Raw genomic sequence first — 16,425 nt, forward strand, 5'->3', positions numbered from 1 at the left:
AACAAATTTCCAAGACAAAGTGTCCAAACGATGTCTTCGACATAACCAAGTGTTTTCCATGTCATTCCAAGTGTTGGTGAACAATATATCATGTCAGTGAACCAGATACTGGTGACTGTGCATAAGTCACTTGCTTGCTGGTGAATATTGCCAATTCTCCAAGTGCCAGTAGGTTGACCAGAGTTGATAAGTGTTGACATCAATGATAAAACCATATCAACATATCCAAAATACCAACAATCTCCCCCTTTGGCATTGATGGCAACACAAGATGGAAAAACCATCAAAGTGCCAAAACAAAAATGCCAAATACCAAAAACCAACAATCTCCCAAAAGAGATCATAACCAGAAATCAAAATACAGATACAGAGAGTAAACAATCTCTCCCCAAAGTAACAATCTCTCCCCAAGGGATAAAGTCTCTCCCCCTAGGAGTAACATGTGTTTTTCCATATCAATCTCTCCCCCTTTGACATCAAATGCCAAAGCAATACAAAAACCAAGTTGAAAATACAAAATACCAACTCATTCATTATACCAACTACTCCCCCTGAGAAGTAGCTCTCCTCATCAAAGCCAGAATAAAAGATTTCTCTATTAGTTCTGTCAGTTGATGACAAGCATCAACTATCTAAGTCTCTACTGGTGGTGGTATGACCCCAAGCTGATCTCTGAGATATTCAAAAGTCTCCTTAGGCAAAGGCTTAGTAAAAATATCTACAATCTGCTCTTTAGTATTCACATCTTCTTTTGCTTCAACGTTCTCTTTCAGAAAATTCAGTTTGATAGAAACATGTTTAGTTTTTGAATGTAGTATCAGATTCTTAGATATATCAATTGTTGTTGTATTATCACAATAGATAGTTATAGGTTCCTTGCACTTTACCTTTATGTCCTTCAACATTTTCTTAATCCATAATACCTGTATACAGTTAGTTGCTGCTGCAACATATTCTGATTTTGTTGTTGATAAAGATGTGCAACTTTGTTTCTTACTCAACCAAGAAATTAATCTGTTTCCAAGAAAAAATGCTCTGCCAGTTGTGCTTTTTCTCTCATCCACATCTCCTGCCCAATTTGCATCTGTGTATGCACATAATTCAGAGTTTTCATCTCTAGGATACCATAAGCCAAGATTTGTAGTGCCTTGTAAGTACCGAAAAATCCTTTTTACTGTTGATTCATGATTTTCTTTAGGATTACTCTGAAATCTTGAAACAATACATACTGCATTCATAATATTAGGTCTTGTTTGTGTCAAATATAGTAAACCTCCTATCATAGACTTGTACCTTGTCAGATTAATAGGTGTTGATTCATCCTTCAAAGATAATTTATCAATTGTAGTCATAGGTGTACTTACTGGTTTAGATTTTTCCATGCCAAATTTCTTTAGTAACTCCTTCAAGTACTTAGATTGACTCAAGAATATACCTTTATTAGTTTGTGAAATATGCAATCCTTTAGAAAAAACAATCTTCAAAAGATATTTGTCCAATCTAGCATACCAAGCTCTTGGAGCTTGCTTCAACCCATACAAAGCTTTCCTTAACTTGTCAAACCATATCTTTTTTATCTGTCAAAGAAAATCCATCAGGTTGTTCAATATAAACTTGTTCTTCAAGATCTCCATTCAGAAATGCACATTTAATATCTATTTGATATACTTTGTAGTTCTTGTGTGCTGCAAAAGCCAAGAATAATCTGACTGCCTCAATTCTAGCTACCGGTGCAAAGGTTTCATTGTAATCAATTCCTTCTTTCTATGAATATCCCTTACACACTAGTCTTGCTTTATTTCTGATCACCTTATCATCTTCATTAATTTTTTTCTGAATACCCATTTTGTTCCAATTACATTTTTGTCTTTAGGCCAGGGAACTAATGTCCATGTGTTATTCTTTTCAATTTGTTCTAACTCTTCTTCCATGGCTTTAATCCAATTTTTATCTTCACATGCCTCATTAATTGATTCTAGTTCAATTTGAGAAATAATACATACCTCTTCATTTTCTAGTCTTCCTCTAGTCATAACTCCTTGATACTTGTTCCCAATTATCTGATCTTCAGAGTGTTTTAATCTTACATACCGGGGTGTCTTGGTTCGCTGCTATTCTTCAATTACTGTGGAATTTTCAGATGATGTCGGTGTAACTGGATCTTCATTTTGTACCGGTGTGTTCAGCGTAGGTTCATTTGTTAGTATCTCTGTTGCTGGTTTAGAGTCTATATACCTTGAAGTTCCTCTAAACTGTTCATCAATTTTCACATGTGTACTCTCAACAATTTTCAGCAATCTCTTGTTAAAACATCTATATGCTTTGCTCTTAGATGAATACCCAAGAAATATTCCTTCACCACTTCTAGGATCACATTTGCCAATATACTCATCTCTTCTAATATAGCATTTACTTCCAAATATTCTGAAATATTTAAGAGTAGGAGTAATACCAAACCATAGTTCATGAGGGGTCTTACCAGTTTCACCTTTGATGTGAACTTTGTTGAATGTGTAAACTGTTGTACTTAGTACCTCTCTACAATATACATGTGGTAGATTTGCTTCTGATAACATACTTCTAGCAGCATCCAAGATAGTTCTATTTTTTCTTTCTACAACTCCATTCTGCAGGGGTGTCTGAGGTGCTGATAACTATCTTCTGATTCCATTCACTTCACAGAATGTATTAAATTCCTTAGATGTGAATTCACCTCCTTGATCTGATCTCAAACATTTGATTTTCTTACTGGTTTTATTCTTTACCATCACCTTGAATAGCTTGAATTTTTCAAGTGCTTCTGATTTTTCTCTGAGAAAAGTAACCCAACACATTCTAGAATAGTCATCAATGATTAGCATAAAATATCTATCTCCTTGTAAGCTTTTAGTTCTAGCTGGAACACATAAATTAGTATGAATTAATTCAAGAGCATTATTGGATTTTTCTAGAATACTCTTAAATGATGCTCTAACTTGTTTTCCAAATTGACATTCCTTACATACCGGATTGTGAGGTTTGACAATTCTAGGTAAATCTCTAACTACTTTAGATGTACTGATTTTCACAATGCAATCAAAATTTACATGACAGAGTCTCTTATGCAATAGCCAACTTTCATCAATATGTGCAATCAAGCATGTCTTTTCACTGTTATTCAAATGAAAGATATTACCTCTAGTTTGATTACTGGTTGCAATTTCCAAACCAGTTTTGTTCATGATTTTGCATTTTCCATTCTTGAACTATAACTGAAATCCTTTTTCAACTAAATGACCAACGCTTAAGAGATTATGCTTTAAACCTTCAACATAGTAAACATTGTCAGTATTGTGCTTACCATCAAGAGATATAGTACTGTTTCCTTTTATCAAACAAGCTTTATCATCTCCAAATCTTACTAGACCTCCATTATGTTCCTGAAAAGTCAAGAATTTTCTTTTATCACCAGTCATATGATGTCAACATCCTGAATCAATAATCCATTCATCCATGTTTTCAACTTTAACTGCTAGGGCCTGCTCTACCGGTTGAAGAGTAAGTGTCGGTTGATCTTCTGTTATAGAAACAAAGACCCATCCATTGTCTATCAGATCCTCATCAGAATCATCAGTGACTCCTTCATCAGCAAGATAACAAGATTTGTCTCTATTCTTCTTAAATTTGTATCTTTGATATTCAAGGTTAGGATTGTATGTTCTTCTAGCTTCTTCTTTCAATCTTGCATGTCTATCAGGGCATCTAGAAGCCATATGGCCAATCTTATTATAGGTAAAACATTTAAAGGGTTCTTTACCTTCATACTTACTTCCAACTGGACCTTTCGGCATTTTCCTTGCAAATAGTGCTTCAAGTTCTTCAAGTTCTTCATTTTCTCTCCTGCTTTCTTCAAGTTCTCTTGCTTAAAAGGCTTTCCAATCAGACTTGTCAAATTATGATGATGATGCAGATGATGTTGATTCCTTAAAAGATAAATCTATCTTTATAGTAGCAACGGGACCAAATTCCTCAATTTCAAAAGCTAAAAGTTTTCCAATCAATGTATCTCTAGTTATTGATGTATTAGGCATTGTTCTTAATTCATTTATAGTTGTAACTTTCATTTTGTATGCCAGTGGCAATCCTCTTAAAACTTTTGAAATAATTTCATCTTCACTTAAGGTTCCTCCACAACATTTAATACCCAAAACAATTTCATTTACTTTTTTCATAAAAGTGGAAATCATTTCATCTTCTTCCATTTTCAGATTTTCATACCTAACCCAGAAGCTTTCAAGTTTTGCAATTTTGACTGTGGAATCTCCTTCATTCAGTGTTTCCAAATGGTCCCAAATAGCTTTAGCAGTAGATCTATCTGATAATCCCATGATTTGATGATCTGATAATGCGCTCAAAAGTGCTTCTCTTGCTTTGCAATCATTTTCTTCATCTTTAGCTAAGGTAGGTGGATTAGGCTGACCTTGAGTAGGATTAGTATAGCCATTCCTCGTAACATCCCAGATGTCCTTACCAATGCAATTCAAATGTGTCTCCATCTTGATCTTCCATATTCCATAGTTGGTTCCATCAAGTTTAGGACTGTCCTTCCTGAAATAGTTAGTAGACATTGGATCTCCTCAAGTTGTTAAACTTCTGCAAAAAGAGGACTATGCTCTGATACCAATTGTTAGGTCCCGGAGACAATTGAGAAGGCGAGGGGTGAATCAGTTGTATAATAAATTCAAACCAAAATTAACTTAACCAAAACTTAATGCTTAATACCGGTAAACCAAACTTAATGACAGTAGACAGTTTATCAGTTAATTACAGTACCGGTAAACATTAATGCATGAAACAGAAAGACAATAACATCCACAACACATAACACCAATGTTTGTACGTGGAAACCTTGTAAGGGGAAAAACCACGGTGGGAAACCTTACCCACAATCAGATGATACTACTACAGATAGTATGTGTATACAATAGGGGTCTGCACATGCAAAAAGGCCAAGCGCCTAGAGCTCACTGCTCAATCACAAATGGGAGTCACACTAACTACAATTGGATGGTTAAATCTAATAATAATGTACTGCACAAAATAGCATCTCCATATGCTGGATTCAGTACCGGTTTAGCTCTAATATTCCTTCACAAAACCTTCCTTCAACCTTCAAATGATGTCTGCGTGTATAGCTCTACTTATTCTCACATATACCTTATTGCAATCCTTTTTGCATTCACATTCCTTTCATATATCTTCTGATCAAATAAGATCTTACATATATACCCAAGCCTAGGACCAAAATGTGTAGGTCGGCTTTACAAAAGATATTACAATAAAAACAAATTACAATTAAATAAATGACCGATGCAATATCCGATTTAACATGTTAGCTTAATGCATTTACAATAATAATAAATCATCTCTATAGCGTGTCGTGCTGATCTAGAATAGATAAGCCTGTCGGTGCTTATCTTGGACCTATTTGCCAATAACAGCAAATATGCAAACTTGAATATACCAATGAACAAATCTCCAAGACAAAGTGTCCAAATGATGACTTCGACATAACCAAGTGTTTTTCATGTCATTCCAAGTGTCAGTGAACAATATATCCTGCTGGTGAACCAGATACCGATGACTGTGCATAAGTCACTTGCTTGCTGATGAATATTGCCAATTCTCCAAGTGCCAGTAGGCTGACCAGAGTTGATAAGTGTTGACATCAATGACAAAACCATATCAACATATCCAAAATACCAACATTCCATCTTCACTAGCTATCCCGATGTCCATTAAATTCCCTTTGATTTATACTATCACCATAGGCTGTCCTGAAGCATAAACTCCATGCTGACACTCTCCATTGGCATTAGTTGTCCTGAACTAAAAGACCTCACGCCACTTACCCACTTATTGGGATGACCACCACTATCAACATAGTAAAAGTGTGCTAGAATGATAGAATAAGTCATTCCGATGACATACTGTTTGCCTCCCTTCATCGACATAGGTATTCTGAAAGTACAAATCCATGGTGACAGGGTACATTGACATAGGTATTCCAAACTCACAACTCCACAATGACAAACCCCATCGGCATAGATTATAACGATGCTCTAACCAAAAGGTCAACCCTTTTTTTTCTCTATCGGCATACCTTGGTCTATCAGCATACGGAAAATATGTTAAATTGACTGAATAACTTATACCAATGAGACACAATCAAACTCCCTTTATTAGCATAGCTATCCCAAAGCACATACCCATCAAAATAGTTAACATTGTCGGATTAGCATTTGGACTCTATCCCATCAAAACAAACTATTTTGATGACTCATCTTGAACTTGCATCAGCATAGTTACTCTGGCACTGAACTCCAACGACTTCCTCCATATCGGCATATGTTATTCTGATGATCAAACTCCATGGTGACAATGTTCATTGGCATAGTTATTCCAAGATGCACATCCATCGGAATAGCTAACACTATCGGCATAGAGGAAATTAATCATTCCAAGTTCAAAAGCTACTCTGATACACCTACTCAATCTTCTTATCACCATAACTATTCTGATATGATGATATCGGAGTAGTTAGTTCTATCGGTATTACTAAAAAATGTTGCTCCGCCTTTGTTAGTTATCCCGATGTGTAGCACAAACTTTGTGATCATTATTACTATCTTGATCTGACATAATACCAAGGAGACTCCTCATGACCTGAAATCGGTATAGTTATCCCGATAGGATCACTTGAGCAACATAACACTTGATCGATATAATATATCAAAGTCTTGTCGATATACATGATTTGTTGTTTTCACAACACCAGCTTTAGGACATCCATATAAGAACTTCATAGACACATCATACGGCATTGTGGGAGTCTACAAAAATTCATCAACATGATCCATCAACCTGATCCAACAACCTGATCACTGTGATCTCTCCTACTACATATGTAGCTTGGTTGACATTCCTTTGAAACCTCATCATCTTGTATCAACTCTGCCAACATGAACTAATCTGCTACAACTTCTCAGCCCTACACACACATATGTTGACATCAATGACAACTTCAATGCCAACATCCCTAAGATCCAATGGTAGAGATTAAAGCAATCTAATGGATGAGATTCTTTGCACAACCCATTAGGATTGTGGCTAGAAGTTTTTTATGGAAATTAAAATAATTAATTATGACTAGAATCATGTTGTGGGACCATGATGTTAGGTACCCATAACTCGGTGAAATTTAAATATATATTATATTAAAGATATATATTTATATATACACACATATGCATATATATATATACACATAAAAATATAAAAATATAATATATATTTATTTATATTAAAAAATATAAATATATATAAAATATATATATTTATATATTTATTAATATAAATAAATACATAAATATTGTGTAGGGGAAAAAGTTAGACTAAGTATGGAAACCCTAATCCCACTCTCATACACACTCATGGAATATGAAAGAGCCTAGGGAGGTAACGCACGTTGGCTACTTCTTATGAGAAAGAGAGAGTCATGGATTACCTCTTAGGTTTTCTATTCCTTTGTTGTAAATGAGAGAGAGGAATGATGCAAAATGCAATCTAACCTAGAAAGCAAGTAACCAAACAAATCCTAATCTTAGAATGCATATCAAAGAACAACTAATACACTTCTAAAAATTATAGATCAAAAGGCAAAATCAAAAGTGCACCTGTGTCTAAAATCTGAGCAGAAATCTCCGGGACCAGGGTGCCACGCCACTGTCTTGATTCTGCAATTTGGGAACTGCAACTGAGAGGAGGGATTCTGAGACCTGTGAATTACTTTTTTGCAAGGTCATGCTAATAGAGGGAAGGACCAAGGCGCCATGCCCCTATCCTGGGTAGGACCAAGGTGCCACACCCCTTTCCTTGGCAGGGTTTTTGCACTTCTGAAGTTATTGAGTGATGTAGATGCCTGTTCCAGACATGTACCTGCTTCCAGATTCCTGTTTCTGCACCTACAATTTGAAAAGGGGAGGTTTGGGGTGTCTATATAGGGTTTTCCATAGTCAAAGCCCCGTTTTAGTGATTTCCACCTCCATGAATAGCTGATAATGTACTGAAAAATGTGTGTTCAAGAACCTTGTGTATATGCAAGATTCTAAGAATGAAAGTAAACAAACTAGAGCAACCCTAAAGAGTAAACCCTAATTGCTTATAATTGACAAATTAAATTCTCTAAATCCATAATGCAAAGTGATCTAAAGCATGAATATGAATCAAAATGAAGCTTATGAAAATATCTGAAAACAACATGAAACCATACCCAACCCCAAGGGAGAGGTACAAGCCAATCGTCAGTCAGTGATCTCCTATTGTTCTTCTACATCTTCAAAAGCCCCCAATTGATGAAATGATACTTGATGAATGTTTGATGGATGAATGTTGGATGTTGTAGAATACTTCAAAGATCTACTCTTTCACTACAAAGAAGGCTCTAATACTCCAAAAACTTGTTCTTAGATTCTTTGAAGAAGACCCTTTCAAATGAAGAAAGAGAGTTCTTAACTATGAAACCCTAGATCTTAATTCCATGTTTAGGCTGAACTAGGATTTGAATTTCTTGCTGATATTTTTGGGTTAAGCATTATCATATCATAGGATTGTGCTCCCAAAATTTTGAGAAAAAAGTCACAGACCATGTGCAGTCTCGCCACGATCCGACCAACTTTTCACCATTTTTTTTAGGGTCATTAGATATGATGATATTAGAGTGCATCCCAAAGTTATAGCTGATTTCAAGATGTTTTGATATGTGAAATTACGCCTAAACGATCGAAATAAGACATAATTAGGGTTTATGATTAAATGATTCATTGGAGGAATAATATGAAAAGGGGCACACTTAGGGTAAAGGGCCCAACTTTGTAATGTGATGAGACATAACCTTAGATTTAATTAAATTAATTAATTAAATACTTAAAGGGGAATGAAAAATGCAAGATACAAAACACACTAAGGCGGGTGCTAACCTAAGTGTGAAATTGTAACACCCTAGCAAGGGTGTACAATTTACGACACTACATTTATCTCCCACTTTAGTAGTCATATGACACTACGTGCATATGCAAACTAAAGTACATAAAAGTAAACATCATTTGAAAAAGGATATATCCATAAGTTGTCGAATGAAGCCCCCAACAGTATTTGCATTACACAGTTAGGAACTACACCCTACAAAACCACATGTTAGATCACAAAATCACCTAATGCTTACTAAGGAAGGAAATGAAATTCATAGGTAGCAATATGCCCTCCCCCTATTTCAACTTGCTTATTTATGAGGTGAAACAAGGTATCATGTTTTCCACGGTGAATTGTGATAAAGATCATGATGAAGAAAGTTCACAAAAAGGCTTGATTACTCATCCAAGCACATTATGGAACTAACGCAGAATGAGAGGGTGAACTAACGATTCCAATGCCACCAACGGTGCGAGAATCGGAGCTTTCTAGCTCAAGATATGATAGATTAAAGAAAAAGTGCAAAAATTAGGGTTTTAACTTAAAAACATAAAGTCAAAAAAGTGCATAACACATAAATATGAAAATGACACCTTCATTGTCACTTTCTAACTTTTTTTCACTATTCACTACAGAGGATCCCACATACAAGCCATCATGCCTTGACGCCAACCTGAGTGACCCACGCGAATGGGGTCCCTATGCCAATTCCTACTCAGCGGCCCACTGCTTGATCAGGTGATTTGATTTCCCGTTGACTGCATTTAACTTTGTCATGTTTTCATAGTTTTCAGAAGTGATGATGTCATCAGCTAGTTCGAGTCAGGGCCCACACTTTGGACACCTAGGGGTCCTAGGGTACCCTGGTCCTCCTAGGGCACCATGGTCCCTATGGGCGCCATGGTCCATACAGGGCACCCTAGTTCCTATACGGGGTGCCAACATCGACACTAGATTAGGCAATGAATGATAGGAATGATAGAATTATTGCTTTGATTTAATGATGACAAATAATTGATCAATTACTGATGAGAGATTTCTTTGCATTTTGTAGACACTACCGTACATTCGCAAGCATACCACTAGTCTCACCTTTCAGAGCCTTCAAGAGAAGATCCCGAGACTGGTAGCAGGAGAGAGGTATTTGCTACATGCAATGGGTTTGTGGGATGTGATGACCATGTCGGCCATCCAGTTCCATTCTGCTATGTTGATGGTGCTGATGGAGAGGTGGGATGTAGATACTTTGACATTCTCACTACCAGTGGGGGAGATGACGATCACCCTAGAGGATGTATACCGCATTCTATGCCTACCCATCAGAGGAGAGACTGTTAGATATTGATCTGGCCGCACAAAGGAGGATTATAGGAGAGAGAAGGTATACATTATGGGGAGAGTGATATGCAGTGAGATGAGGGGTCACATTATGGTCAGCTAGCTCCTACACCCTACAGGAGAGGTTCCATTAGTGACGTGACTCATGATTGTGACACTTGCATTAGTTGTGTGCCCAAATGGGCATGACATACATATGCATGAAGGATTCATCTACACCATACAAGCCATGGAGAGACACATGAGAGTATGCTCTTGGGGTTAGAGTATGCTTGCACATCTCTATCATGACCTTGGAGAGTATGTGTTTGGACAGGGATGCAGCCTTATGACATGCACACTACTATAGGTGTGGATGTTTGAGCATATCACATGCACTAGACCTAGTGGAGCCCCTATAGAGTTGGTCCCAGAGCAGCCTAGGGTATAAGCTTATCCTCTTACCCATGAGTAGTGATTCAATGATATCTTGTATTAGAGGTTGAGCATGGAGAGATTGACAGCGAGCAAGATCATATGGAGACTGTACCTCAGGATGCCCATGTGGGTAGGGCTACGCAGACAGATGTTTGGCATGCAGAGGAACTGTCTACTAGAGGGATGATATAGCCACATAGTTGTTCCTTTCTACTTTGATCGAGTTTGGCGGCAGTTTGGGTTCGAGCAGTGTGTTCCTACTGATGTGCCAATATACATTCGACACTCACAAGTGATGTTGAGGCTATGAGTCATTCCTAGGCCTGCAAGTGAGGAGATCAACATCACAGATTTAGATGGGTTAGATCAGGACATAGTGATAGATTATAGAGATTATTTAGGCGCGCACCGACGATACATCACATGGTGGAGGAGGACATACCTTGGAGCCATCTTCCTAGTAGACTTCCCTAGAGGGAACCCTGGACCATGGAGATAGGCAGGCGACAAAGAGGGATCTGATGCATCCAAGGAGGATTCAGATGATAAGGGTGATGACACAAAGGAGGCGAAGCTGGAGGTGATCCTGATACCAGAGAGGGAGATCGGGATGGAGATGAGGATGAGGATGAGGATGAGGATGAGGATGAGGATAAGGATGAGGACAAGGACAAGGAGGTGGTGGAGGATGAGGAGGAGGAGGAGGAGGATGAGTTAGGTGTGGTTCATCACTCCAGAGAGGGTACTAGAGCCATATATCCATTGAGTCTCCCATGACAGGCAAAGAGGGGTTCCATAAGGGGTCCTGATCTTGATCCTCATCAGCCTATACCGACTATATAGAGACAGTACAAGTGGGGAGAGCCTAGTGGATCCCAGGCTCAGGAAGTCACTATCCCCGATCCTCATTGGCAAGAGGGAGATCCAGGTAATGTGCTCTGTTATTGATTAACATATGCATTCTACCTACTTTAGATTTGATGATATAGAATGTTACTGATGAAAAGCTTCTCTCTATCTGGTAGCTAGCATCTAGGAGTTGCGTTCTCTGATTCAGAATGTAGTGACAGACCTTATTGTGACTGCACACATAGAAATACCACACAGATCCCAGAGGAGTGCAGGACATCGTGAGGACCTTTTCTCCCCTATTCAGATGGAGGTGGAGGACCTACGAGACAGATTATGATAGATAGAGTGTGATCTAGCGGCGACGCAGACAGAGATAGCCACATACCGAGGGATCATGATGGAGAGAGATCACAGGAGCTCCTCATGGAGTCACTCACTGTCTGTATCATGATACACCCCCATGGGGCCACCTGCATGGATAGATCAGGAGGGGGCATCTAGCCACTATCCTCCTCCTACTAGTCCTAGGGATATGAGATGATTTTGATGTACAGATGTATATATGATAACACTCATGATTATGTTATTTGTAATGCTTAAACAATGTACACATTACTTAGATTAGAGGTAACATATTCAGTAATGAGCATGTATATTTGATTTAATTTCCATGTGATTGATTTCTCAATACTTCATGATTATATTGATACATGTGTGATTTAATTAAATAACTAAGTATTTAATCAAATGCTATAGTGATGATGTAAAAGAAGAATGTATTAAGCATGAGAACTATATGACTAATGTGATTTAATTAACCCTAATTAAACACAACATGATATAATTCTACTTAACACATAAGAAATTGTATAATAAGCTAACACATATGAAATGTAAATCCATTACAATTTACATAAAAAGAATCCAAGACAAACAATACAGTAATGAAACATGCTTGTTAAGAATGAAGTAATGTAGGCCAAACAATATAAAAACCGTTTAATCTTACATACTTTAATAAAGACATGCTAACATATTACCCAATTTTGAAGAAAAAGATATAGAGAGAGAACATAAAGAAGACTAGAAAGAGAGAGAGAGAGAGAAAAAAAGAACTAGGCATAGTTTCTAAGAAGGTGCATAGTATTTATGGGTTCCTTGAGAGGCGTACCTTCCACATCTTCTATCCTATAAGCACCTGATCCATAGACCTCCATGATGATGTATGGTCCAAGCCAATTAGGACTGGACTTTCCTTTCTCCTTAGGTAAGACATTCACGTTGCATTGATTCTCATAAAGGACTAAGTCCCCTACCGAGAAGAAACGTTGAATAACCTTATCATTGTAGCTTCGTTGCGAAGTTTAATGATACTCTTGAATATGTTCCAGGGCATTGATACGTCATTCATCAAGCATCTCAAGTTGTTGAAGTCTTTTCTCTCTATAGGAATCATCATCCACTATACCCTTAAGAGAAACTCTTAAAGAAGGAATTTCTAACTCCAAAGGCATAATGGTGTCAACACCATAAACAAGATTATAAGGAGTACAACCCATAGCAACACGTACACTCATGCGATAAGCCCACAAAGCATAGGTTAATTGAGTATGCCAATCCTTACCATGCTTGTTTACATTCTTTCAAAGACTTTGTTCAATTATCCTATTAGAAGACTCAGCTTGACCATTTGATTCAGGATAATAAGGTGTAGAAAATTTATGTTGAATATGATATTTCTCGAGAAACTTTTTCACATCCTTATTTTTTGAATGACATTCCATTATCTGAAACTAAGGCAGAAGGTATCCCAAATTGAGAAAAGATGTTTTCTAAAATGAATTGACAAATTACTTCAATGGTAGTGGATCTAAGAGGACCGACTTCCACCCACTTTGTAAAGTAATCAGTAGCAGTTATGATGAAAGTATGTCCTTGAGATGAAAGAGGAGATATTTTACCAATGAGATCCATACCCCATGTGGAAAAAGGCCAAGATGCTACCTATGATAGAAGCTCTTCAGAAGGAGCATGAATCAAATTGCTATGTTGATGACACTAACGACATCGTTTAACAAATGCAAAGGAATCCTTTTCCATGGTTTACTAATAATACCCCATTCAGAGCAATCTCTGAACTAAAGACCTACCCCCAAAATGCCCCCCACAAGCACCTGAATGCACTTCTTCGAGAGTGATAGGGACCTCAACCTTGTTTAAGAATCAAAGGAGAAGACCATTATAACCCCTCCTATAGTGAACATTAGAAAGGATAATGTATCTAGCAGCCAATTTTCAAACCCTAGCCCTAGTATTCTTATTCACAAAATCTGGAAAGGTACCATCACTCAAATATCTTACGACATGCGAGTACCATTCATTAGAATCTATAATACAACAATATGCCACATCACCAGGGTTATCAGCAATATCCGGGGAAGTAAGGTTGTGAATGGTGAATTGAAGATCTACCATGGGGTCCTCTAGAGACACAAGAGAGGTGACACATGCCATCACATCAACATGTCGATTATCTTTTCGAGGAACGGGCTCCATGGTGTAAGAATTGAATTTTTGTAACAAGGATAAAGCTAGATCTTTATATTATGATAATTTATCTTGTTTATCTTGATAAACTCCTATCACTTGTCTTATGATTAGTTGAGAATCTCCAAAAATATGTAGATTCTTCACACTCAACACCAAGGTTGCTTTAATTCCAGCTATAAGAGCTTCATATTTAGTAATGTTGTTGGTACATAAGAAATTGAGACAATATGATAAAGGAATAGACTTTTTAGGAGAAATTAAACCAACCCCTACCCCCGATCTTGTACGACACTTAGAGTCGTCAAAGTACAGTTCCCAAGTCTCATCAACCTCAATGGAAAGAATGTATTCATCAGGAAAAGACTCTAGATTAGGTAGGGAGAAGGGTGAAGGAGCATCAACTAAATGATCAGTCAACACTTGACCCTTTATTGCCTTTTGTGAGACAAACTTAAGGTCAAACTTGGTCAACATCATAACCCACTTAGCTAAGCGTTTGTAAAGATCGATTTTGGAGAAAAGATGTTTAAGAGGATCAAATTTAATGATAACATGAATATCAGCATTCAAGAGATGATGCCTCAATTTTTGGGTTGCAAAGACCAAAGCAAGGCACTGTCTCTCTATCATAGAATATCAGACTTCGTAATCGAGTAGAGTGCGGCTTATGTAATAAACTAGGCATTTTCTACCATCCTTATCACATTGTGCCAATAAGGCCGCAAGAGCTTGAGGGGAAGCAACGATGTATAGAAGAAAAGGCTTAGTAGGATCATCAGGTTGAAGAATAGGAAGATTGGCCAAATAGGTTTTTAGGTCTTTAAATGCTTGACAACAATCCTCATTCCATTGGAAAGTGATATTCTTCTTAAGCAATTGTGTGAAGGGAAAGGTAGGATCTGCAAGTTGAGAGATGAACCTACGAATAGCTTGGATCTTTCCTTGCAGACTTTTTAGTTGAGAAACATTCTTAGAAGGTGGCATGTTCATAATAGCATCTATCTTTTCTGTGTCCACCTCAACACCATGATGTGAAACTATGAATCCTAATAGTTTTCCACTATCTACACCAAAAACACATTTTCAAGGATTCAAACACATGTTATACTTACGAATTCTCTCAAAGATTTGACGAAGGATCTTAACATGATTTGTATGAAGGACGGATTTGGCTAAGATGTCATCAACTAATCTTCTAAGGTCTTATGCATATAGCCATGAAAAATGAGAGTCATAGCATGTTGATAGGTTGTGCTTGCATTTTTCAGTCCAAAAGGCATCACAATCCAACAAAACGTACCCCAAGGAGTGGTGAAAGAAGTCTTATATTGATCTTGGGGATTGATGAAAATTTTATTATATCTTGAGAAACCATCCATAAAGGATAGTAAGGAATGCCCTGCTATTGAATCCACTATCATATCGATATTCGGGAGGGGAAAGTCATCTTTTAAAGAGGCCTTGTTCAAATCATGAAAATTAGTACACATCCTAATCTTGTTTTTAGCTTTAGCCACCGCCACAATGTTTGAAATCCATGGGGAATAATTGATAGGATGAATGAATCCAACATCCAACAATTTTTCAATCTTAGCTTTAACAAGTAATGCCACTTTGGGGTGAATCTTTCAAATCTTTTGCTTCACAGGTTTAGCATCAGGAACTAGGACAATGTTATGAGTGACAATTTTAGGATCTATGCCAGGCATGTCAAAATATGTCCAAGCAAAGATCTTAGGGAATTCATGTAACAATTCAGCATATTGTTTTTGTTCTTCTTTGTCAAGACATTTCTCTATCTTGATGATCTTATCTTCAACACAAGGATCCATCTTGATATCAATGGTGTCATTTATTAGGAGATTGCTTTGTTGAGGAGCATCTCTCAATTGAGGAAATTCTTTAACTATCTCATCATTATTTCTTTCCTTCCCAAAGTAAGCTTCCACATTTAAACAATAGGGAAAACTATGATCATGGTGATAACGAGGAAGGTTGTCATAAGCTCCCAAGAATTCAGCTAAGGAATCATTGGTAGAAAAAGCATCCAAAGCAAAGACACAAGAAGGGTCAAAGTCAATATACTCTGGATATTTTAGTGAAAGAGAAGTAGAAATGACATTAACACTAATAGATGGTCCCTTATAGGCTTTAGTATGCTTGAAAGGATCATAACCAAGCCCAAATGTCATATCACAAAAGTTATTTTTCAAGGGAACTTTAATCCCTTGTTCTTGAGCACCATATCCACTTCCATTA

This window comes from Cryptomeria japonica, chromosome 6 (genome assembly GCF_030272615.1).
Source record: "Cryptomeria japonica chromosome 6, Sugi_1.0, whole genome shotgun sequence".
In the NCBI taxonomy this organism is placed as follows: domain Eukaryota; kingdom Viridiplantae; phylum Streptophyta; class Pinopsida; order Cupressales; family Cupressaceae; genus Cryptomeria; species Cryptomeria japonica.